This window comes from Apium graveolens, chromosome 5 (genome assembly GCF_009905375.1).
Source record: "Apium graveolens cultivar Ventura chromosome 5, ASM990537v1, whole genome shotgun sequence".
NCBI lineage: Eukaryota > Viridiplantae > Streptophyta > Magnoliopsida > Apiales > Apiaceae > Apium > Apium graveolens.
The window spans coordinates 123,395,407-123,410,162 of NC_133651.1; the positions used below are offsets into that span (position 1 = coordinate 123,395,407).

A 14,756-nucleotide genomic window follows, 5' to 3' on the forward strand; every position below is an offset into this window, starting at 1 on the left:
TGTTTTGCTGATAAAATAATGAAAGACACGACAGGTTCAGCTTATATACCGCAGGGGGGAAATTTTCAAGTCAAGGCGAATGTGTCGACAACTTTCAGGTGAAAAGTGTTTACATAAATCCCGAGTGGAAAGTGTCTACACGAGCCTAAGCTACTGACTGGGGCCTGAATGTGTCAACACATTCACTTAGGCTTTTAATTAGAACTCTTGGATTCTTGTCGACACTTTCCAAGTCTCCACATGCTCCTTTAATTAAACAATCTTCTTAACCCAGAATCTTATATATTCAATTCAAATTATTGAGAACTTTTGTTATATTAAATCATGATAAAATTCAAAATAATTTAGAAAAGAATGTTAAAAGGAAACAAATAAATCTTCCTGAATTATTCAAATATTTATCATGAAAAGATAAATGTTTGTGCTTCGAGGATTTATTTATTCCACTTAACAATTAATTGTAGTGAATTCTTTTAAATATGAGTTATTTAAAATTCACTAGAATTACTAAATCACAATATTAATCATAAATTAAAATAATTATCATTTGAATGATAAAATTATAATTCTTATGATATAAATTATGTTGCTTTTATTTTACTTATAATTTTAGTTATTAACAATTAAATTACTTTCAAATAACATGAAAATATTTATGTGTTTAAATATTTATGTGCATACACACACTTGAGATACAAGAATTAACTATTGGCAAATAAGTTCACAAGTCCTAATAATATTGACAATAATCAGTAAGTAATTTTTTTCGAAATAAGTTACAATTTTTCACTCCTAATGAATTATTTAGAAAGATTTAACATCCCAAGTTCACTAATCAACCTAGAGAAGGTAGATTCATTAAGCAGTTTAGTGAAGATGTCTGCAATTTGATCATCTGTGGACGCAAAATATAAATCTACAGTACCACTTGTGACATGCTCTCTGATAAAATGATACCTGATGTCGATGTGCTTGGTTCTTGAATGTTGAACCGGGTTGTTGGAGATTTCTATGGCACTTGTGTTGTCGCAGAATATTGGAATTTTTTACATCAACAGTCTGTAGTATCGGAGTTGGTTCCTCATCCACAAGATTTGAGCATAACAGCTTCCAACAACTATATATATACAGCTTCAGCAGTTGATGTGGATGCTGAGTGCTGCTTCTTGCTATGCCAGGATACCAATATTCTTCCAAGAAACTGACAACTTCTGTGTAGCCTAAAACGTCAAACCATGTACAATTATGGTACTAAATTCCAAGATTTGGAGTTCTCTTAAGATACCTAAAAATCCGTTTAACAGTTACAAGATTAGACTTTTCAAGGTCAGCTTGAAACCTAGCACATAAGCATGTTGTAAACATAATATCTGACCTACTTGCTGTAAGATATAACAATGAGCCGATCATACCTCTATAGCTTGTGATGTCAATCTTCTTACCGATTTTATCTTCCTCAAGCTTAATGGTTGTTGGCATTAGAGTCTTTGCTGGAGTTAAATTTTCCATATTGTACTTTTTGAGAAGTTCTCTGATGTACTTGGATTGATAAATGAATATTCCATCTTTACTTTGACTCACTTGTAATCCAAGAAAATAATTCAACTCTCCCATCATGCTTATTTTATACTTACTCTGCATTAACTTGGAAAATCTATTGCAAGATCATCATTAATAGAACCAAAATATAATATCATACCAGCCTTATACATCTTATGAAACAAAATTTTATCTATGACACATCTGGTAAATACATTTGCAACTAAGAATTCTGAAAGAGTGTCATGTAGAGGGCTTTGAATATAAGTATACAAAGTCCACCAAATATGGATCTTCAAAACCTAGAGGTTGTTCTACATACATTTCTTCTTCTAACTCCCCATTCAGGAATGCACTCTTCACATCCATTTGACAAAATTTGAAGTCTGAATTTGCAACGAACTCTAGAAACATCCTGATTGCCTCAAACCTAGCTGCTGGAGCATAGGTTTCATCATAATCTATTCCCTCTTCCTGATAGTACCTTTAACTACCATTTTAGCCTTATTTTTTGTTACAACGCCATCTTCATCCAATTTATTCCTGAATACCCACTTAGTGTCAATCACTATTTTGCCTTTAGGCCGAGGTACCAACTTCTAGACTTTTTGCCTCTCAAACTGATTGAGTTCTTCTTGCATACCAATAACCCAATATGGATCTTCAAGTGCCTCATCCACTTTTTTGGGCTCAATTTCTGAAAGGAACCCTGAGAAGTGACATTCATTCTATGTGGCACGTCTAGTTCTCACTACTATGTCAGGATCACCAATGATTAATTTAAATGGATGGTCTATATTCTAAACCCTCTTTCTTGGAAGATAAGATCTCGATATTTCCCCTTATTTAGCATTATATTGAGTGTGAATAGTAGATCTTTTTCATGCTCCCCTTGAGTTGCTGCCTCCATGGCTTGATGATTATGTTCTGTGTTTAGTGGTTCTAGTAGGGCTTTCCGTCTGATCTGTATTAACATAAATATCACAATTTGAACAAGGATCATTATTGCCGTTAACAAGAGCAACCATAGTTTCATCTTAATATAAAGGATCATCTAAACGATTTTCAAATTCCAGAGATTCGGAATTCAATCACATATTGATCAGCAATCAGAGAAACCCTGTATGCTTTAGATTCCAAAGAGTATTCAAATAATATGCATTCTTCTGCTTTAACATCAAACTTTCCCAGATTCTCATTTCCTTCCTTGAGAATAAAACATTTATCCCCAAACACATGAAAATATTCCAGCATTGGTATTTTGTCAGCCATACTCTCTTACAGAGTCTTATCATGATCTTTATTAATCAGGGTATGATTTAGAGTATAAGACGCCGTATTGCTGCGTTAGCCTAATATTAGGTAGAAAGTCTTGATTCACTTAACATAGTCCTTGATGCTTCAACCAAGGTGCGATTCTTCCTTTCCACTACTTCATTTTATTGTGGAGTTCTTGATGATGAATACTGACTCGAAATACCTTTCTCAATACAGAATTCATTAAGAAATGAATTCTTGAATTATGTTCAGTTTTCTGATCTGATCTTTCTAACGGGTAATGATATGCACCAAAAATCAATACTATAGTAATTTGAAGAAGGGGGTTGAATACAAATTACAAGTTTTAACTTTTTAAGTTTGAACAATTATTAAACTAAATTAAGAATACAAGACATAAAAATTTCAGGTGGTTTGTTTTTGACTTGCCACTTGAGTTATATATTGGAGAAATAATGTGTGCAAATTATAAGAATTTCACGGCTACGGTTTACAGTATTTTTCTAAGAGATAGTGCTCTCGACTTAAATTAATTGAAAACTCTATATTCTTATTTCTTAGAGAATACATTGCTGCTACTTGATTTTTAAATCACCAAGTTACAATGCTTGCTCGACAATACATAAAACTGTCTTCGAGGTCCAACAAGATTGTTTCTTCATTCTCTTTCCCGTGATGCTTGACAAATGAGGCTAGATTATACCTTGATATATTGTTGAATATCCCTCCAATTTGTCATGCATGAAAATGGAATGTTTCTTCTTCTTCATTGTCAAAGATCACATGTGTAATTCGCCTTGGCTCCCATTTTTTAAACTGAGGTATTCTATCAACCCTTGTGCTCAGTCAGATTTGATATATGTAATCTATCAAGTCACTTTCAAATGCTTCTCGCTACATTAGTCGTTGACAATGTAATCTTCTTAGCCATTGATTGGTTGATGCCTTTAGCCATTTATAGTCTACTCTCCTTAGTCGTTGATGACTCACTTCACTTAAATAGAATTACACGACATTACATATTTACAGTTAACCATCCTATTCTATTTATTCATTGAGTCAAATACAATCTAAGAATGGACAGTTATATCAATGACTATTTATTAAGATCTACATGAAAAATGCTTCAAATTCTTATTAGTGGATAAGCTACTCTGTCAACGGCTATCTGAAAATGATAGTTAGCCATTGACAACTAAACCTACTTAATTAAATATTATTCCATTTATTTTGTTCATCATCAAAAATGCATGTGATTCCTAACAATCTCCCCCAATTTATGATTGTTATTATATCGATCATTTCTTCATCTTTATCTTCTTGATAAAGATGGTAAAGGAACAATCATAAATTATCTTCTTGATGTTAATATGTTAACATATTGTGCATAAATTACTTTGAATAAAGCACAACAAATTATCATTAAGCTACTAACTTTTATAAAAGGAACATAAAATACAAGCAGAATGGTAAAGGATTACTTTTCTCTTCTACTCTAAGCTGATAATTTTGCTTCTTTCTACCTTAACTGGTTGTAACCATGTTGCCTTTGAAGAAAGCCACCGAATATTTCTTAATCTTTATTAGTATTCAGTATTTCCATGAGGTATTCCAGATAATCATTAGTGGCTACTTTCAGCTGATCCTTGAGTTTGAAGAATCTCCTGCAAACATCTTGATCTATGAATTCTATCAAATGATCTGGTTGATGGTGAATTCTTTTCCCAGTGAAAGGAATAACTAGTTTCCTAAGTAATGCATTTTTATCATTCCAACTATTCCTTATCTGATTGATCCTATTAAGAACAATTCTACTGGACGTTGGAGTGCTACCATCTTTTCTCTTCATGTGAGATGATAACCTCATTAAGGTCTTGTACCATTCCCTAAGAATGTGCTCAAGAGGCCATTGTCTGTTAGAACCTCTCGTGTAGTCAAACACAAGTCTTCCAGGCAATCTGGGAGTATATCCAAGCTTTTGACTTCATGAATCTCATCCAGATTTAGATTGAGGATTGGTTTCTCTTCAATGTCTATAATATAGATGGAAGATTCTTTGAATTCAGGTTTTCTCATTTGTTTGGGAGCTAAAGGTTTTGGTTGTGGCTTTTTCAACTCTTTCTTCTTTTGAGCTTCCTTTTCCACAAGAAATGTGGGCAGCTTGACATTTTTTAATTTAATGAGTTCCTCCTTTGGCAATATTGGTTCACCATGAATGTTGAACCCAGGTGTCACTACTATAGGTTTAAGAAGTTGATGTGTAGGATGTTGACAGGTAGTAATAGTGACCACTAGTTCATCAGGTAACAACTTCCTCTTGACTCTGGACTTTGTTCTTCCACCTTCCCTTGTTGTTACTTTTTTAGGCTTCTTGATTCCTTCTGCTTTGGTCTCAACCTCCAATTCTTCATCCAGTTCCTTCTCTAGCTCTTTGGCTAGCTACAACTGGTGTTTTGTAAACACATCCTCTATTTCACTTTCCTTTCCACCTTCATCTTTTTCAAGAGCAGTTCTTGCGAACTCCTCAGTTTTAGCCTCCCCTTAACCTTTATTACCAGAAAAGATGTAGATTAGTTCTACCCCTCTATATATGCATGCTCTCATTTCCTTTAGAATAGAACTAGAAGAAGTTTTGAATCTCTTGATCTATTCAGCCAAAAAATTTTATCATCAGTCTCGGGCCTATCAAAGTGCACATTTCCAGAAGGTTCTTACCTTTGAGATCATTTTTTCTGGAAGGGGATCTGGCTTCAGATAACTTGAATTCTAAAATAAACTCATTCTTAGATGAAGGACATCCTATTTGAATTGATTTTCTTATAGACATGTCGGGAGTATTAATCTTCATAATGTTGATTGAGGTTTGGATACCTGTTGGCTTCTGCTTGGTGGATTCAGAGATATATTCCAGTCTTCCAGATATATTGTCAAATAGCTTTGATTTCCTCCCCCTTGCTCATAAGGACTTGAATTTGTATTTTCAATAGAGAAGCAAAGCTTGTGACCGTGACTGATGATGAAGGGACAATTGAGGCTTCGTGAGCAATTTCAGTTTCTTGAACTACTAACTTCCCCACTTTTTGTTATCATCAATAGACAAAATAAGAACCGTGAAGCTGAGAATTTTTTGCAGTAGTTTCGTCTGAATGCCCATTTCCTTGTGTGTATAGGACATTTTCAGTTTCATGAGGCTCGTCCTCTTGTCCATTTAATCCAATGTCGTGGAAATTGTCTCTTCTCTATTTAATTTGGAATAAATTATAAACATTGTGCGAAGGGGCATCCTATTATTCAACTCATGTTTATGTTCAGTTCTCTGGTTCTCAATTACATTCACCAATCTTTCACAATCCTGTTTGTGCTGAATAAGTTGAAGCTTGCGAAGCCTGATATTGGATTGCTGAAATTGAACTAATAGCTCAGTTGTTATGGAGGATGAGGATTGAATAGCTAGTGATACCTTGTACCGAGCTAAGAGTTCGATATTCAGTTCCCTGGATGAATCGTATTGGAAAATATCCAATCTAGAATGTCTGTAATGGAAGGACCTACATCATCTCCTTCATCGTCATCTACATCACTTTCAGTTTCATCATCAAACTCAAGATCATCATCAGATTCAGCAGGAACACTTGAGATAACATCCTTAGTTGTCATCATTGACACAGAATAATGAATCAAGCCAAGAGTAACTTCAGCCTCCAGATTTGAATGACCAGCTAAATTTGATAAGCTGGATTTGGATGTTGAAATGTAGAAGCATCTAGATTCACACTATCCAAAATGGCTTGATATTCAGCTTTGAATAGAGCTTCACTAGATGGAGTGGAAGACATTTCTACTGTAGCATCTCATGATCTTGTACCTGCATTTCTTTATTTTTTTTCTTTGTTCTTGCATCAGAGCATGCCTCTGGCTCACTATCATCACACCCTCACCTTCACCTACTAAGGGGGTAACCCTAATCTCACTTGTTGTGCCGGAAGAAATGGTCAGCCTCTCTTTCTCACCCTCTCCTTTTTCCTACTCACAAGGCAGCCTCTCACTCTCAGAAAGATTTTTAATCCCTCGTTGAAGTCCTACAAGTGTTAGAGAAATTTTTTGAACTTCTGCACCTTCTGTGATTGGTGTAGAGTATGCTATCAAAGGCTGAGTGATAACCATTGATGAAACAATTGTAGTTACCAACGACTTTGTGGTTAAGCTAGCCGTTGATGGAATAGCAGTTACAATATTACTAGCATAGAATCTGTGAAGATTGGTAAATTATTTAAGTGCATAGATTCATTGCTACTAACTGAAAGAAATGATTGACGTTCCAACAAATTATCTAAAAGATGATGAAAATCAATTTTAGACTGGGGCTTCTCCATGATTTCAAGTGATGGAGAATCAGCTTGAGAAGTTGATATTAAATCAACATCCATGTGAGAAGCAGGTGAGTTGTGTGCAACTATTTCAACAATAACTTGTAATGACTGGGCTTGTGACTCCAAATTTACTAGAACCACATCAAGCCAACTTTGACAAAACACAGGCTCAACATTTGGGATAACCTGTGTTGTGTGTGTACCATCTGTACCCCCAGAAGTTACCATTCTTATAATAAACATCTATTATATGTGTGTCTTGCGCAACAATGTCCCTCCCCCTTTTTTGTGTTCCTGGCGGGGAACTTTCTTCAATAGTAGAATCCTTTAAGGAGGATACCACTAGGGATGAGCTAACTTCCTTTTCAATGATTTTTCCTTTTGAGAAGGCAATGCATGGCTTGACTTGGGTAGAATACTCTCATCCTCTTCTACCTTATCCTTGGCGTTTCTTTGATGTTCACCCCTTCCCTCACTACTCACACTCCTGTCAACACTCATCTAGGGTATAATATGTGTGGTAGTCATTACAGTAATTGTCTTTTGAGAGACACCTGAAGTCTGCTTCTTAGATTTGGATTTTACAAATTTGGTTCTAGTTACTTGGGCAAGAGGTTGTTGGGTTTCTTGCACAACCTCCAAAGTAACTGAAGAAGTCAAAGAAGCATTGAGGGACTAAGAAGAAATATGGATATAATTTATTACCATTCCATACCTGATGGCAGAACAAATGCCACATTCTCATGTTTCTTCAGTCTAACAAGATCTTCAAGAACTCTTGTATTCTAGGTCCAAGTGTTCATCTTGGGACCAAATGGTTAACTAACATCATGATGAATCTAGCAAAATTGAACTCTTTTGTACCAAATTGGTGTTGTCATATTCTGTAGAAGTCCAGATATCTTAAACTACCTAACAGTAGATGAGCTTCAAGCATGGCATATGAGAGTCTGCACTTCTTGGTTTATTCCATTTTTTGCACAAACTCAGTGTGCTTACTGTCTGTATCTACATAGGCCACAAAGTTGTTCTGCTCATAGATGAACCCAATATCGGACATAATATTAGCATGAGCCATTGTTGGGAGAAAATGGGTTTTCAAGAAGAAGGGATTTTGTTTCAGGAGAGAGTAAAAAGTTCTTTTTTCCTTACAAAACTCCGAGAGTGTGTAAGAATGAATCGACGAGGTCAAATCAGTATTTATACTCTCACAAAATAAATTAAGATAAATGAAAAAGAATTTTTTAATTTATGTAAAAAGTAACTGTGAAAAATAAAGCTAGGTTACCCATTACTTAAATTGGCTATGAATATAGAAACATGATTAAACACACGTATCAACAACTATATCCAACGGTTTAGAATATCTCACTCTCAATGGCTAAGATTAAGACATCTAGACATTGATGAAGTTGATCATCAAACACTAGATTAGCCATTGAGAATCCATATATTTATTATGACTATCAACTTCTAAGAATAATTGTTGATATATTTAAATTAACTTAATCAATTTCTAACCTACTGAATCTGAAAACAATTTTTAGACCAGTGTCTTAATTTAACAGTTGGCTGTAAAGTGTGATATTTAACATAAAATCTTAATATTAATGAGAAATTAAGCATACCTAGCTCACTTACTAATCTTGTGAATGTTAATTAATCAAGTGGCTTGGTAAAGATATCTGTTAAATGATTTTTACTTGGAACAAAGTGAAGTTTTACAGTACCATTCATCACATATTCCCTGATGAAGCGATACCTTATGTCGAATTACTCGGTCCTTAAATGTTGGATTGGATTTTCGGTGATGACAATAACATTGGTGTTTTCAAAGAGGATTGGTATCTTCTCTGATCTTAATCCATAATCAAATAATTGATTTCTCATCCATAAAATATGTGCACAATAACTCCCAGCTGCAATGTATTGAACCTTAGCTGTAGAGGTTGATAATGAGTTATGTTTTTTTCTAAACCATGAAACCAGCTTATTTCCTAGATATTGACAGCTTCCAGTTGTACTTTTCCTGTCAATTCTGCAACCTGCACAATCTGTATCTGAATAACCAATTAGATCAGAACCAGATTCTCTAGTATACAAGATGCCAAGGTTTGGTGTTCGTTGAAATATCTGAAGATTCTTTTGATAGGTATTAGATGAGACTCTCTAGGATAATATTGAAACCTAGCACAAAGAGAAGTGGAAAACATAATATGTGTTGTGTCGGGTGATGAACGTGCACTTTATCTTAATATTATCCCTATATTTTGGTTATTTTGTATTAATTTAGATATTTATTTAATAAATATTAATGTTTTATTATAAATATCAAGGAGATATAATAAAGGAAGGCATGAAGTTAAAAAAATCAGATTTGGAGATTAATTTTATTAAAAATCGGATTTTATGGGCCAACTGCGAGTTTACACTATTTGGGCACTATCTGGAGTTCTAGGAGTCCGATTTTGATGATTCAAAAGCCCATGAAAATTTTATGAGAAGAGTTTTAATTCATAATTTGTCTTTAATTTACAATCAAACCGAATCAGCCCAGAATAGGAGTCAAAAAGTCAATTACGAATTTCCACTTTTTAGGAATTCAATTATAATTGGGAAATATCCTTGTATTTGCTTTAATTCATTAAAAATACTTTTATTAGATATGTTAGAATTATTATTCATGCCTACTATGAATATTGAGAGCTAGCACGGGAAAAAAAAGACATACAATATAGAGAGAGAAAGAAGAAGCCCGGGAAAGGAGATACAGCCATTAACGACATTCAACTGGATTTGTTTTTATTCATCTTTTTGTTTGGAATTCTCTCCGTAATTCTTTTCATTATGACTTTGTGTTATCAACTCTTGGATGCTTTTGTGATTTTAATTATTAACTAATTTTATTAAAGTTGGGATTTTTATGGAACCCTGACATGGGATTATTGATATTTTATTAAAGAGTATTGTATGCAGTTTTATGGTTACCTCGTTCAAGTGATTTTCATGCTTATACTTGCTTTTGTTTGATCAACTTGAGTAGGTTGAAGAATTAATTATAATACCGAGAGGGTTATAGTTAATAGATATAAAACTTGAATGGTGCATGCTTATATCTTTTGATTATAATATTTTTACAGTATATACATATATTGTGACCATGCATAGTTTTGTGAAATGGTGCATAATTATATTCCGAAAAGTAAATTAGCATAGATATATGTTAATTTATTGATAGGAATTATACCATAGTGATTTTGAGAGAAACCTATGACCATTGAATTCTAACTAGTTAACTACGAATTTGCTAAAGTATTACACAACTCTTTTACCGATTTTCACGTGTGAAGGGGAAGTAATTATCCTGATCTCATCATATTTGAACATTTTGAAGACTCTCTGTGCTAGTATAATTTAGTGCTAATTAATCTTTATAAATTAGTTAGTTATAAAAATTTTGTGCTCCATAACTGAATTGTTAGATAATTCATTGCGAATTATAAAAATTTACACTCCTTGAGCTACGATAACTGGTATTACTACTATATTACGTGTTTCCGATTGTGCACACTTGCAAATCTGAATTTCCACAACAAGTTTTTGGTGCCGCTGCCGAGGACTATTTTAGTTTTTAATGGTGAAATTAAATTTTTTTATAGTTTGGTTTTAGTTACTTCTGTACTAATGGGAGTAATAATTGTTCTTATCAGGTTTTTTTATGTATGAACGAAGAACCCTCATAATTAGTTGTCTTTGATCCTGAAATTGAGTGAACTTTTAAAGCATGAAGAAGAATGCAACGTAGAGTAAAGCAAGCAATTATTGTCATGGGTGAACAGGTAAATGACCAGGATTTGGTACCCAATGGGTTGGTAAAGGATGATAGAGATAGTGCTATTCGGTTGTATGCAAAACCTCGTGTTGATGAGTTGATTTCTGGAATTGTCAAACCAACTATTCAAGCAACACAATTCGAGCTAAAGCCAGTCATATTTCAGAGGTTGTAAACTATCAATCAATTTAGTGGGATGGCTACTGAGGATCCTCATCTTCACATTCGGTTATTTGTCAAGGTTTGTGATTCTTTCAAGCTTTCTGGAGTCACAGATGATGCTTTGAGATTGAAGTTGTTTCCTTATTCTGTGAGATACATGGCAAGAGATTGGTTGAATTCAATTCCACCATCTTCGGTGAATACTTGGAGTGATTTGGCAGAAAAATTTCTGATGAAGTATTTTCCTTCTACCAAGAATGCAAAGCTCCATAATAAGATTATTATTTTTAGCATCTAGATGATGAATCTTTATATGAGACATGAGAGAGATTTAAGGCATTACTCAAAAAATGCCCACATCATGGTCTTCTTTTTTATATTCAGATGGAGACATTCTATAATGGTCTCAATGCTCAAACAAAGTTGGTGGTGGATGCATCTGAAAATGGGGCTTTGTTGTCTAAATTATACAATCAGGAATATGAGATATTTGAGACAATTGCAATAAATAATCATCAGTAGACAACTAAAAAAGCTCAAGCTGGAAAAGGGTGGCTGGAATTTATGAGGTTGATGCGGTAACCTCAATGCGAGCTCAAATGTCATCCATGGAGAATATGCTAAGAGCTTGACAATGGGAGGTAATCAATCTATGGTGCAGTCGGTGAATTCATAGTTTAATTACATCAAGAATGTTTCATGTGTTTATTATGGTAAAGAGCATATATACGATAATTATCCTTCAAATCTTGAATCTGTCTTCTCTGTTGGGAACCAAAATAAGGGTGGCTCTTATTCAAACACTTATAATCAATCTTGGAGATAACATCCTAACTTTTCTTGGAACAATTAAGGAGCTACTTCAGGAAATTCATCAAATTCTTTTAGGCCCAATAATCCTCCTGGATTATCTCAACAAGCTCAATAACAATTGCCTTAAGAAGCATCACAATCCTCTTCTCTTGAAAATATGTTAAAAGCTTACATGGCTAATAATATTGTACTCATCCAAATTCAAGCAGCTTCACTGAGAAACTTGGAGAATCAAGGTGGATATCTAGCTATTGAGCCGATAAATCGACCACAAGGCACTCTCCCCAGTGAAACTGAAAAGCCTATATATAAGCACTGGAAAGCCATGACATTAAAGAGCGGAAAAGTCTTGGAGAATGCAAAATCTAATTCCAAAGAAGGTGCTTCATCTACAACTAAAAATAAGGAGAAAATTTATGATAGTGGTGGTATTCAATTTTCTAAGGTTGTTCCAACACTTCAACCATAACCATCATTCCCACAACGATTTCAAAAGCAGAAGCAAGATGTCTAGTTCAATAAATTTCTGGATATTTTGAAACAGATCCACATCAATATTCCACTTGTCGAGGCTCTTGACCAAATGCGTAAATATGTGAAATTCATGAAGGATATTCTTACGAAGAAGTGGAGGTTGGAAGAATTTGAAATGGTAGCTCTAACACAAAAGTGTAGCTCATTTGTGCAAAATAAAATACCACCAAAGATGAAAGATCCAGGGAGTTTCACTATCCCTTGCACTATTGGAAATTCTTATTGTGGTATAACATTAAGTGATTTAGGAGCTAGCATTAACTTGATGCCTATTTCTATATTTAGGAAACTAGGAATTAGAGAAGTTCCTCCTACAACTGTCACTCTTCAACTAGCAGATAGGTCCCTAGCTCATCCTGAAGGAAAGATTGAAGATGATTTGGTCAAGGTAGACAAATTCATCTTTCCCTCTGATTTTATTATTTTGGATTATAAAGCAGATCCAGAAGTTCTCGTTATCTTGGTAGGCCTATCCTTGTTATAGGAAGAACATTGATTGATGTGCAAAATGAGGAACTAATAATGAGAGTTCAAGATGATATGGTGACTTTTAATATTTTCAAGGCTATGAAATACTCTGATGATGTAGAATCATATTCTATATGAGTGATTATGCAGTGGGAGTAGTGATGGGGCAAAGAAAGAATAAGGTATTTAATTAAATCTATAATGCAAGTAGTACTTTAACAATAGCTCAGTTGAATTACACGGTGACTGAAAAAGAGCTTCTTGATGTTGTTTTTGCCTTTGACAAGTTTCTCTCTTATTTTGTGGGGATAAAATTGATTATCTTCACTGACCATTCAGCCATAAAATACTTAATCACCAAGAAGAATGCAAAGCCACATTTAATTAGGTGGGTTCTTCTGCTTCAAGAGTTTCATATTGAGATACAAGATAGAAAGGGGTTGAAAATCAAGTAGTTGATCACTTATCAAGAATGGAATACAACAATGAATCTCACACAATGATTCCTATCAAAAGAATATTTTCAGATGAACAGATGTTTCAAATACAACTCTATAATATTGCTCCATGGTTTTCCGATATTGTAAATTATTTAGCTACATGATTATTGCCCCTGATTTATCAAGTCAACAAAGGAAGAAATTCTTGCATGATGTCAAATCTTATTTTTGGGATGAGCCTTATTTGTTCAAGCAAGGTGCATACCAAATCATTAGAAGATGTGTTGCTGAATTTGAGTTTTAAGATATTCTTTTCCATTTCCATTCATCTTCTCCTAGGGGACATTTTGGTGGAAAACGCATTGCTGCAAAGGTACTATAATCTAGTTTCTTTTGTCCTTTTATGTTTAAGGATGCTTATGCATATGTTGTTTGATACGATCGGTGTCAAAGGGCCGATAGTATCTCTAGATGAAGTGAGATGTCGTTGATGAATATTTTAGAAGTCGATTTATTTGATGTGTGGGGCATTGATTTCATGTGACCATTCCCTCATTCGTTTAAAAGTGAATACATCTTAGTGGTTGTTGATTACGTTTCTAAAAGGGTGGAAGCTGCTGCCTATCCTATTAATAATTCAAAAATTATTGTCAAGTTCTTGGAAAAATACATTTATACTCGTTTCGGCACCCCAAGAGCTATAATCATTGATGAGGGTATATACTTTATGAATAAATTGTTGACTAATACTTGTCTAAGTATAATGTATGACACAAGGTAGCTACTACATATCATCCTCAAACTAATGGGTAAGCTGAGTTGTCTACTAGAGAAATCAAGGGTGTTCTTGAAAAAGTTGTGAATCTGAATCGAAAGGATTGGTCTACAAGGTTATATAAGGCTCTATGGGCTTATAGCACAACGTACAAAACTCCTTTGGGCATATCTTCATATCGCTGGGTTTTTGGAAAGGCGTGTCATCTACCAGTTGAGCTTGAACATAAAGCTTATTGGGCTCTTAAAAAATCTAAATTTTGACATGCAACTTGCTGGTGAAAGGAAAAAGCTGCAACTTGATGAGTTGGATGGACTGCGGTTCTTTTTTTATGAGAATGCTAAGGTGATTAAGGAGAAGACAAAAAATGGCATGATAAAAATATTTAATCTCGAGTATTTGAAGTGGGGAAACAAATGTTATTATTCAACTCAAGGCTAAAATTATTCCCAGGCAAGCTGGAATCTAGATGGTCCGGTCCCTTTACAATTATTAGAGTACATTCCTATGAAGCTGTGGAACTATGTGATAATCAAGGTGGTGAA

The 14,756-nt window shown here is 34.2% G+C and overlaps 1 non-coding gene across 1 annotated transcript; it reads right to left on the reverse strand.

Moving 5' to 3' along the window:
* Positions 1-11,443: 11,443 nt before the first annotated feature.
* Positions 11,444-11,549, reverse strand: LOC141663237 (small nucleolar RNA R71). The gene has a single exon (XR_012551315.1). It is a non-coding gene; the product is annotated as a small nucleolar RNA R71 (small nucleolar RNA).
* Between the last annotated feature and the right edge of the window lie 3,207 nt (positions 11,550-14,756).